This window comes from Haematobia irritans, chromosome 3 (assembly GCF_050003625.1).
Source record: "Haematobia irritans isolate KBUSLIRL chromosome 3, ASM5000362v1, whole genome shotgun sequence".
In the NCBI taxonomy this organism is placed as follows: domain Eukaryota; kingdom Metazoa; phylum Arthropoda; class Insecta; order Diptera; family Muscidae; genus Haematobia; species Haematobia irritans.
Window position 1 is genome coordinate 63,945,730 of NC_134399.1, and position 12,259 is coordinate 63,957,988.

General features: G+C 34.1%; 1 long non-coding RNA gene across 1 annotated transcript; it reads right to left on the bottom strand.

The window, feature by feature from the left end:
- Positions 1 to 5,743: 5,743 nt before the first annotated feature.
- LOC142232043 (uncharacterized) lies at positions 5,744 to 6,303 on the bottom strand. Its single transcript, XR_012720997.1, has 2 exons — positions 6,120 to 6,303; positions 5,744 to 6,024 (listed from the first exon to the last, which is right to left on the bottom strand). It is a non-coding gene; the product is annotated as an uncharacterized LOC142232043 (long non-coding RNA).
- Positions 6,304 to 12,259: the final 5,956 nt, after the last annotated feature.

Genomic DNA, 12,259 nt, shown 5'->3' on the forward strand with positions numbered 1-12,259 from the left:
AAATAGACTGTGTTGTTGGTTCAAAAATAACTTTTTTTATTGAAAAAATAAAAATTTTGTAACAAACGAATTTTTTTGGTGATAAAAGTGTATACTTTTCGAAGCAATTCAAAAAACTCTAACAAAAGAAAAACGTTTTCGGTACACGTTTTCCAAACGTTTTTTTTCTTTGCGTGTGTGTTCTGAATCATAAATAATTTCTTTTTTCCTCGTATATGCACGTATACGTACTGCATTTCCCCGTATAGTTCAAATATTAACGAAAATAGCCGTGGCCAGATAGCATCTGGGTTATGTATTAGTATACATATACATATGTACATATAGTAATACAATAAATAATTTAAGAGGATGTCTTCTCTATCAAAATTTAACACTCTCTCAAAATTTAACATCGCAATACCAGCGAGATTTGTGCTCATGGGATTCTCTGAATAGAATAGCAGTACAAACATGTTCTGGAGCTCTTTACAAGTTTTGTATCAACATTGAAAAAAAAGAATTCTTTCCTCCAAAACGAAATTTTAGACAAACAACCACCGTTTACCATTTGCTCTTTGATGTAAACAAGTTTGTTTAGACGTAAAGTATAGACTTTTTGTGATACATATCTTCCTCACTTCCACGTTATGAGAACTACGAAGCTCTCTTTTGTAACAACAAAATTGGAAGCAAACATTCTGTTTTACAAATTTTTAAAAATTCGCCTTTTGACCAGACGGGGAATCGAATCGTGGACCAATCAAACACAGTATCCACAGGGTCAGGAAACTCTTATTTTTCATTATAGCCATCAACACATAAAGAACGCAAACAGTCTACCAGTTCTACACGCAAAAAAATAATTCTTTCCTCCCAAACGAAATTTTAGACAAACAAAGTTCGTTTCTCATTCGCTTTTCGCTGTAAGGAAGTGTATTTGGAAGAAAAGTATATACTTTTTGTTATAAACGTTTATTCTTTTCCAGGATGTAAAAACAATTTCATAAAGACTAGCTCAAAAAAAAAAAAACATTATTTTCTTGCTAATTGCATTGTCCCTCACATCCACGAGGATTTTTAGTTCTTAACACCTTTTCCTGTAATACCAATTATACGATTTTATAAATTTTTAAAATTTTTTTTACCTTTCGCCTGGACGGAGAATCGAACCGCGGACCATGCACTTTGTAAGCCAACACACTAACCACTGAGCTATGTACCTGTTATGGTCATCAATAGATAATTATCCATATAAGTTATATTTATATAGCATAGCTTACGGCGCTCACGAACCGAATAAACAAAGTTTATTTAACAGAAACAAACATTTAGTTTGGCACCGTGGAACAGTGGTTGCTACGTCCGACTTGCATGCCAAGTGTTGTGGGTTCGATCCCTGCTTCAACCAAAGTTTTTTTTTTGCTTTTGTTTTTTTTACATATATTCCAGATATATTCGGAAGATTCCGAAAAAATGTTCAACATTACATTATACTATATTAAATTTTGAACTGTAAAATGTGTCTTATTAAAGACCTAAAGTCAGAAAAGAACAGTGTTTGATATAAACGAAATGGACTGTGTTGTTGTTTCAAAAATAACTTTTTTTATTGAAAAAATAAAAATTTTGTAACAAACGAATTTTTTTGGTGATAAAAGTTTAAAATTTTCGAAGCAATTCAAAAAACTCTAACAAAAGAAAAACGTTTTCGGTACACGTTTTCCAAACGTTTTTTTTCTTTGCGTGTATTTACAGACCAGATTGGTGGCTACACACAAGTCTATTTATAGCACTTTAATTTCTCCGTTTCATAGAAAAAATATCTACAAAATAGACCGTTTGGAAACGGAAATAAAACAGTTTGATATATATTCTAAAAGGCTTCGAAAGGATGTTCGGCATCGCATAGTACTATATTAAATTTTGATTACAATACCTCTAAGTTTATCTTGTTTAAGACATGAATTCAGAAAAAACAGTGCTTGATATAAGCGAAATGGTTTGCGATTTTAGGAGAAAAAGTATTCTTATTAATCAAAAATAAAAATCTTGGTAAATAAAATTTAACTTTTCGAAGAAATTCAAAGATCTGAAAAAAGAACAACGTTTGCGATAAATGTTTTCCAAGCTTTATTTCTCTTTGAATGTACAAAAAAACACGCCTAATAATGGAGTGAATATTTATTTTACTCCAACTGTTTGTTTGTTTGTTTGTTTCACATTGGCATATTTATTGTGGGAACATCTTCTTTCAGAAAAATAAACTTAAATATGCATAGTAACTTTTAGACATTTTCGAAAATGGCTATATTCATCAGCATTAAATTCAACACAAACTGAAATGAAAGTTTGAAATGATTTTTATTTTCTTTTTTGGTCATTTCGTTCTACATGCCCTAAGATGGCGCTAAGATACTAAAATAAATATAATTTTATGACATATTTCGATAGCTAGTGATCAACACTGTCTATGATCTTGTTTTTCGCTATTGTGTCAAATAAGTATGTATACTAAAACAATAAGAACAAGTATATACGGCCGTAAGTTCGGCCAGGCCGAATCTTATGTACCCTCCACCATGGATTGCGTAGGAACTTCTACTAAAGGCTGTCATCCACAATCGAATTACTTGGGTTGCGATAACACTTGCCGATGGCAAGGTATCGTAAAACTTTTTAACACTGTCTTCTAAATTGTAAGTTAGTCCATAAGGGGTATATATTAAACAAAAAAAAGGCCGATTAAATACGTATATAATTCAGTTTGACAAAATTTTCTATAGAAATAAAATTTTGACAAAATTTTCTATAGAAATAAAAACATGACAAAATTTTCTATAGAAATAAAAACTTGACAAAATTGTCTATAGAAATAAAATGTTGACAAAATTTTCTATGGAAGTAAAATGTTGACAAAATTTTTTATAGCAATACAATTTTGACAAAAATTTCTATAGAAATAAAATTTTGACAAACATTTCTATAGAATAAACTTTTGACAAAACTTTCTATAGAAATGAAATTTTAACAAAACTTTCTATAGTAATAAAATTTGACAAAATTTTCTATGGAAATAAAGTTTTGGTAGATTACAAAATTTTCTATAGAAATAAAATTTTGAGAAAATTTTCTATGGAAATAAAATTTTGACAAACATTTGTATAGAAATAAACTTTTGACAAAACTTTCTATAGAAATGAAATTTTGACAAAACTTTCTACAGTAATAAAATTTGACAAAATTTTCTATGGAAATAAAGTTTTGGTAGATTATTTTTGGCGATATGGACCAATTTTTGTGTAATAAGTCATCGGATATATATAACTAAAGACCGATATGGACCAATTTTTACATGGCTGTTAGAGGCCATATATTGACAAAGTGTACCAAATTTCAACCGTATCGGATGACTTTTGCTCCTCCAAGAGGTTCCGGACGTCAAATCTGGGGACGGTTTATATGGGAACTATATATAATTATGGACCGATATGGACCAATTTTTGCATGGTTGTTAGAGACCATATACTAACACCATGTACCACATTTCAACTGGATCGGATGAATTTTGCTCTTCCAAGAGGCTCCGGAGGTCAAATCTGGGGATCGGTTTATATGGGGGCTATATATAATTATGGACCGATATGGACCAATTTTTGCATGGTTATTAGAGGCCGTAAACTAACATCAGGTACCAAATTTCACCGGATCGGATGAATTTTGCCCCTGCAGGAGGCTCCGGAGGTCAAATCTGGGGATCGGTTTATATGGGGGCTATATATAATTATGGACCGATATGGACCAATTTTTGCATGGTTGTTAAAAACCGTATACTAAGACCACGTACTAAATTTCAACCGGATATGATGAATTTTGCTCCTCCAAGAGGCTCCGGTGGTCAAATCTGGGGATCGGTTTATATGGGAGCTATATATAATTATGGACCGATATGGACCAATTTTTGCATGGTTGTTAGAGGCCGAATACTAACATCAGGTACCAAATTTCAACCGGATTGGATGAATTTTGCCCCTCCAAAAGTCTCCGGAGGTCAAATCTGGGTATCGGTTTATATGGGGGCTATATATAATTATGAACCGATAAGGACCAATTTTTGCATGGTTGTTAGAGACGATATACTAACATCAGGTACCAAATTTCAATCGGATCGGATGAATTTTGCCCCTCCAAGAGGCTCCGGAGGTCAAATCTGGGGATCGGTTTATATGGCGGCTATATATAATTATGGACCGATATGGACCAATTTTTGCATGGTTGTTAGAGACCGTATACTTAGACCACGTACCAAATTTCAACCGGATCGGATTAATTTTGCTGCTCCGGGAGGCTCCCCAAGCCAAATTTGGGGATCGGTTTATATGGGGGCTATACGTAAACGTGGTCCGATATGGCCCATTTTCAATACCATCCGACCTACATCAATAACAACTACTTGTGCCAAGTTTCAAGTCGATAGCTTGTTTCGTTCGGAAGTTAGCGTGATTTCCACAGACGGACGGACAGCCGGACAGACGGACGGACGGACAGACGGACAGACGGACGGACATGCTTAGATCGACTCAGAATTTCACCACGACCCAGAATATACAGTCGAAGCTCGGTTTTACGAGCGATATATTGTCAGGCCCTTTCGTTATTTAGAAAAATTCGTTAAATCGAACTGAAATTTAAAACGTTTTATAATCTTTAATTTTTATTGGAAATTCACATTTTTCTGTCATACAACTAGAGCTGTGTAAGCACTGGATGAAATTAAGATGCTAAATACGTATTTAAACAAAATTCCTTAAAATAGTCCTTTAAGGAATTTTGTACTACAACAACTTGTAGGCTTTTCTGAACGGCTTCTTCTTGAAGTTCTCGTAAAACTAAAGATCCTCATCACTAAAATTATCCTCCAAATCATGATCATTCCATTCAATTATATCGGCTGGACTGAAAGTGAGCTGAAAAGTTGGAGAGTATTGTAAATTTGTGTGATTAAAAACTTGTGTTTACTCACGGTGGGAAAAATCGAACTGAGCAATCGTACTCCGCGCCTTATGCAAACAACTTCATCTTGTTGAGTTAGGATGGAGAGAGGAATGTCTTCTTCATCGGTAGTTAACTTTTCACTCAAAATTTTGTTCTAACTACTCGCCAATGTTTCCTGCTTTACGGATTTCCAAGCTAACCCAATCATGTTTGCTGCATCATATAGACTTAAGTTTTTTAAAAATTCCACTATGTTGTCTGATTGCGACGAAACAATTTTCGATAAAACGCTACTTCTATAATGCATTTTCAGCATACGAATTGTATTTTGATCCATTGGTTGCACAAGTGGAGTAACATTTGGTGGCATATAAAGCGTCCATATTTTCCCATCTTTAGTTTGCTTTGTCAACTCTTCTGCTGGTGGATGACAAGGAGCATTATCCAAAATTAACAATGCATTTAGTGGAAGCTTCTTCGATTTTAAAAAATGTTCAACCTACACACAGAAAACAAATTTGTTGTGCCAACCAATTTTTTTGCCAACCGATTTATTTGGTCCCATCTACCATCAGAATATAACCGACAATATTTGTTAGAGCAACCAATTCTTGTCTGGCACAACAATACATAAATTGTTTGGATAACTAAAATTTGAGCACACTAACACTCTAATTGGTAATCCCAACCAATAAAATTTCATTCGTTTGTTAAAACAACTAATTATTTTTTGGGACAACCTTATGAAATTAAGAAACCTTCCTTTGAATTAAGTTTAATTTATATTTAATTTTATTACATATTAATATTTTTTGTATTGATTATTGAGCTAATAAAAATTCGTCATCTGTACAATATTTTTGAACTGGGAAAGAAACTTCACAAAATAGCTAGTTGCGATGTTTGCAAACCAATCTGCATAATTTTCAGGCGCAAGGAGGTCCTCGGCCTATAAGAAATCTTCTAAACTTGTTATCTCCGATTTCATAAATCTTATTGGTGGACAGTTCTCAAAATATTTTGCTTTTAAAGCCTGAAAGAAAAAAATACCTAACGAAATTTTTGCGTTAATATCCAATTTGGCATGATCGCGGTCTGATGGCAAAATTTGTCTAAAAGTACACGCCTTGCATGATTACATATACCATTCGGTTTGAGTCGCAGAAGTAAAGCCAATGTATCCGAAACACCTACAGAGCTTAGAACTGAATGGAAATGTTTCAGTTGCGGTACTTATAATTACCGGATCGATTTTCAGCGTGACTCTGAACTCAGGCATGGATCATGAAATGTTGTCGTTACATCGGAAGTCGTCACATTTGTTGGGATATCCCAAGAGGGAAAAAGGTAAAGAGTGAGGAGTATTAATTTAATTTGATGTTTAAATTACTTACCACTTAAGAATACAGCTACACAATTTAAAAATATACAAAAAATCTCTCAGACTTGGCCACTATGAAAACGCGCACCTACTAAACGTTTTATCACAATGGACTGAATAGTCTAAGTGAGCCTGAATCTTAATCGGGCTGCCACTTTAACCTACTAAACGTGGACGGTTTTCCAGCTGGACACCTGCCAAATGTGGACAAAAGTTAGACGACCGTTTGTGTCTTCCATTCACTGTATATGTATAACTCACAGCAATCCTTTATGGACAGAATGTTCTCTAAATTTGAGTAAACGTCATCAAAATATTGAATTGAAATTTAAAGAATTTAAAGTTGATAATTAATTAGGCAAAACACAATATATTTGTTGTTATATATGTATATGTAGTCCATAGCAACCAATTCCCTTTATAACTATCAAATCTGTTAACACAACCAACTTAGTTGTTAAACAGACCTTCAGTTGGGCATGGAAGCATATTGGCAAAAGAAGTCAGTTAGCACAACGGGGTGCAATAAATTGAAATGGTTGCTTACTTCAATATATAAATAACGACAAATACTTGGTCGTGTGTACCAACTTTCGGTCACACCGCTATTATATTGGTTATATAAACTATCTAACAAAAGAAATAACTAACAATTATTCCACACTATTAATAATTGTGAGTCTCCACTATCAAATAGTTGTCGTAATCGAATTCCAACCAATCATTTCTCTGGGTGTAGGGAGAAAGGAAATCAATAATAATTTACATGAATTGCGCTCTAAAAACTACTCACCTCTGGAACAAACATTTCAAAAAACCAAACTTTGAATATACCGGAATTCATCCACGAGTTTTTTTGCGTGGAGATAGTTTAAGGGCAAAGTCTTGTTTCTGAAGGAGTTCGGCTGCTTGGATTTTCCTATAAGCAAGGGTTTTATTCTTTTCGTACCAGACGAATTAGCACAAAGGAGAACCGTCACTCTTTCTTTCGACAATTTTCTTCCGGGGGCCGTAACTTCTTCCGCGTGGACAAATGTTTTATTTGGAAGCATTTTCCAAAATAAACCTGTTTCGTCGGCATTAAAAACTGCATCAGGTGTTAACATATTCGATTTAATGATATCCTGTAATTCTTTTTTAAACGGTTCAACAGCGCTTGCATTCGAAGATAACTTCTCACCAGATTCCTTAAGTAGACGAATACCATATCTTTTTTTGAATTTCGTAAGCCAGCCGTCACTTGCATTAAATTTGCCACCCTTCAGTTTTCTCTGAATTTCAATAGCTTTTGTTTTTAATGTCATTCCACTCACGGGAACAAATTTTTTCCTTTGCTGAAGAAACCAAGCGTAAAGTTTGTTTTCCATTTCTGGGTATTCTCCTGCTCTTACATTCATACGAGACTTTGCCCCATTGTTTGTTTCTTTTAGATTCGAAAAGAGTTTTTCTTTTTGTTTTTTTAAGGGTGCATATTGACGACTTAGGAATTCCGTACTTGTTTGAAATTTCAGAAAGGCTTAAACCGTTTTTGCAATCATCTAGTATTGCTGCTTTTTTACCCAAAGGAATTCTTTTTCGACTCATTGATTTTTAATTCACAGATCACTTTCACAGCTAAATTGCAACTAAACTTACTGATGTTTGATGAACGCAACAAAAAAAGAAAAAACTAACGGTATTACATGCTGTTGTTCTTCTTTGTCTTTTGTTTCTTTACTCACATTTTGTATGTGTGGTTTATTTTCCTATGATTTAAATATCATTCGTTAAATCGAGCGTAAATTTTTTTAGCCGTTCGTTATTTAGAATAGTCAATGTAATGAATTTGGACGTTCGTTAAATTGGATTTTCGCTAAATGGGATATTCGTTAAACCGAGCTTCGACTGTATATACTTTATGGGGTCTTAGAGCAATATTTCGATGTGTTACAAACGGAATGACAAAGTTAATATACCCCCATCCTATGGTGGAGGGTATAAAAAGGAGGGAAATAAGTTTCTGAATAACCAATGAACACTTAACGCTCATCATCTCTTTATGGTCACTGAAGAGTCAGCCAAACAAGAGTATTCTCATAACTGATAAATTTTTCTTCATGTGCTATCAAAATCCTGTGTCAACGAAAAATCAAATTTCCAAATGTATACCTTATTTGAAATCTCATTTTTATAAGACAAATGACATTTAAAATCTAATTCAAGTGCATGAATGAGGTATTGGACTCGACTACAAATTGAAATTATGCTTTGTTTTAAATCAAAAAAAGTTTGGTAGTTAAGTTGAATCACTTAACTATAAGGACAAAACTTCGACATTGAACATTTTAACGACTTTTGGACAAGCAAAAAATCTTTAAAATCTCAGAGAAATGCGTCTTGTATGCTAAGCAAAATTTCCATTTGTATTTTAAAGACATAAAATCTTTGGCCTCACATTTTTTTTACTAACGAAATCCCCTTAAAATTGCATTGCTCTGAAAAGAAAACTCTTCTTTCAGTGTAGGACAATAATATCAAAATCAAGAAAAAATTAGCTTTAAGCCTACTGACATGCCCCGATGTAATATGCAAGCAATGATTGACTGACAAAAAACAATCAAGTTTTATCAGCAATGCCCTGGGGCGAAGCATAATATGACAAATATTTAAATCTAAAGCCATTTGTATCCAATTTCACAAAAGTGCATTTATGGTTTATCGGTCGGTGCATTAGAGGGATAGGAAAATTTGAGTCATGTTTACAAGTTTTCCACTTAGTAGTATGACTATATTTGCCCAAATCGAAAAACATATAAATCGGGGCTTTGTCTAAATCTGAGACGACTAAATATGACATAAGTTACTAAAATGTTAATTTACTCTCTGCAGGGCTGTGGAGTCATAGCCGGAGTCTGAAGATTTTGCTGGCGTCGAAGCCGGAGTCGTAAAAGTTTTGCTCGAATCCGGCCACACTGTAATTTTGAGAACACTTCATATTTTTGTATTTATACAAATATTTACGAAAATTTGATTCCATTGAGTTCTTCTATCGATCAATGACTGTAATTCCGTTGCAACTTTCAATGATGGAGATTATTTCAAGTTTTGTAGAAGATGAGCTAAATCGATCTATTATGACATCCACCACCATAAAATTCTATTCGTAACATTTCGAAATATCGATTTTATTTTTTTAAACCCACCGCCATAGACTGCACTAAGGGTAATTTGACCCATTTTCTGACAAAAAGTCATATTTTGCACTTTTGTTAAAATTTAATAAAAATGACCGTAAAACTCAATTTTCTAACAACCGAGTAATACGTGATTATTACGTCGTCAAAATTATTGTTTACGAGCAAGGCGTTAGAGGCAGCGATTTGTTCTAAAAATGTTAAAGAAAATATAATAATACAATTTAAATGTGGAGAATAAAAGTGATTGTAGATTACAGGTAAGTCGACAGATTTGATTTTAATTTTTGATTTAGTGCGAAAAACTCATTATTATACCCTCCATCATAGGATGGGGGTATATTAACTTTGTCATTCCGTTTGTAACACATCGAAATATTGCTCTAAGACCCCATAAAGTATATATATTCTGGCTCGTGGTGAAATTCTGAGTCGATCTAAGCATGTCCGTCCGTCCGTCCGTCTGTTGAAATCACGCTAACTTCCGAACGAAACAAGCTATCGACTTGAAACTTGGCACAAGTAGTTGTTATCGATGTAGGTCGGATGGTATTGAAAATGGGCCATACCGGTCCACTTTTACGTATAGCCCCCATAAAAAGGGACCCTCAGATTTGACTTGTGGAGCCTCTAACAGAAGCATATTTCATCCGATCCGGCTGAAATTTGGTACGTGGTGTTGGTATATGGTCTCTAACAACCATGCAAAAATTGGTCCATATCGGTCCATAATTATACATAGCCCCCATATAAACCGATCCCCAGATTTGGCTTGTGGAGCCTCTAAGAGAAGCATGTTTAATCCGATCCGGCTGAAATTTGGTACATGGTGTTAGTATATGGTCTCTAACATTCATGCAAAAATTGGTCGACATCGGTCCATAATTATATATAGCCCCCATATAAACCGATCCCCAGATTTGGTTTGTGGAGCCTCTAAGAGAAGCATATTTCATCCGATCCGGCTGAAATTTGGTACATGGTGTTGGTATATGGTCTCTAACAATCATGCAAAAATTGGTCCACATCGGTCCATAATTATATATAGCCCCCATATAAACCGATCCCCAGATTTGGCTTGCGAAGCCTCAAAGATAAGCAAATTGCATCCGATCCGGCTGAAATTTGGTACATGGTATTGGTATACGGTCTCTAGCAACCGTGCAAAAATTGGTCCACATCGGTCCATACTTATATATAGCGCACATATAAACCGATCCCCAGATTTGGGTTGCGGAGCCTCTAAGAGAAGCAAATTTCATCCGATCCGGCTGAAATTTGGTACATGGTATTGGTATATGGTCTCTAGCAACCGTGCAAAAATTGGTCCATATCGGCAAATAATTATATATAGCCCCCATATAAAACGTTCTCCAGATTTGACCTCCGCAGCCTCTTGGAGGAGCAAAATTCATCCGATCCGGTTCAAATTAGGAACGTGGTGTTAGTATATGGTCGCTAACAACCATACCAAAATTGGTCCAATCACACAAAAATTGGTCCATATTGGTTCATAATCATGGTTGCCACTAGAGCCAAAAATAATCGACCAAAATTTTATTTCTATAGAAAATATTGTCAAAATTTTATTTCTAGAGAAAATTTTGTTAAGATTTTATTCGGTTCATAATAAAATTTTCATCATTGTCAAAATTTTATTTCTATAGAAAATTTTGTTCAAATTTTATTCGATTCATAATCATGGTTGCCACTCGAGCCAAATATAATCTACCAAGATTTTATTTCTATAGAAAATTTTGTCAAAAGTTTATTTCTATAGAAAATTTTGTCAAAAGTTTATTTCTATAGAAAATTTTGTTAAAATTTTATTTCTGTAGACATTTTTGTCAAAATTTTCTTTCTATAGAAAATTTTGTGAAAATTTTTATTTCTATAGAAAATTTTATTTCTATAGAAAATTTTGTTAAAATTTTATTTCTCTAGAAAATTTTGTCAAAATGTTATGTCTACTTTGTCAAACTGAATTATATACGTATTGGATCGATCTTTTTGATTTAATATATACCACGTATGGACTTACATACAATTTAGAAGATGGTGTTAGGAGGTTTTAAGATACCTTGCCATCGGCAAGCGTTCCCGCAACTTAAGTAATTCGATTGTGGATGGCAGTGTTTAGAAGAAGTCTCTACGCAATCCATGATGGAGGGTACATAAGCTTCGGCCTGGCCGAACTTACGGCCGTATATACTTGTTGTGACTTAGCCTCAAATATTTTTTTTCATAAACATGCGATTGGGATAAGCTTTATAAAGAATGGCCGTGTTTTGACTATCAGAGATATGTTAATTTGATCATTTTGAGTTTGAGGTCGTAGGCGACCTTCGTTTGCAGTATAATAAATAACCAGGGCTGTGGAGCCGGAGCCGGAGTCGGAGTCTTGAAGTCGGAGTCTGAAGATTTTGCTGGAGTCGGAGCCGGAGTCGTAGAAATTTTGCTCGACTCCTACTCCGGCGAAACAAATTTTGAAAAACACTTCCTATCTTTGTAACTAAAGAAATATTACGACAAATTAGATTCCATTAAGGTTTTTAATCGAACAACGAAAAACGAAGTAATGGATTTCAGGCCATTCAAAGTGTATTTTATGAGTGAAATTTCACGGTGCTATAAAAAGTAGGGTTTACTAGAATATGGGCTGAATTGATCAATTGTATTGTCTATTTTTTATATATTAAAATATCGATGTTTGAACCTATATGTACTCTTC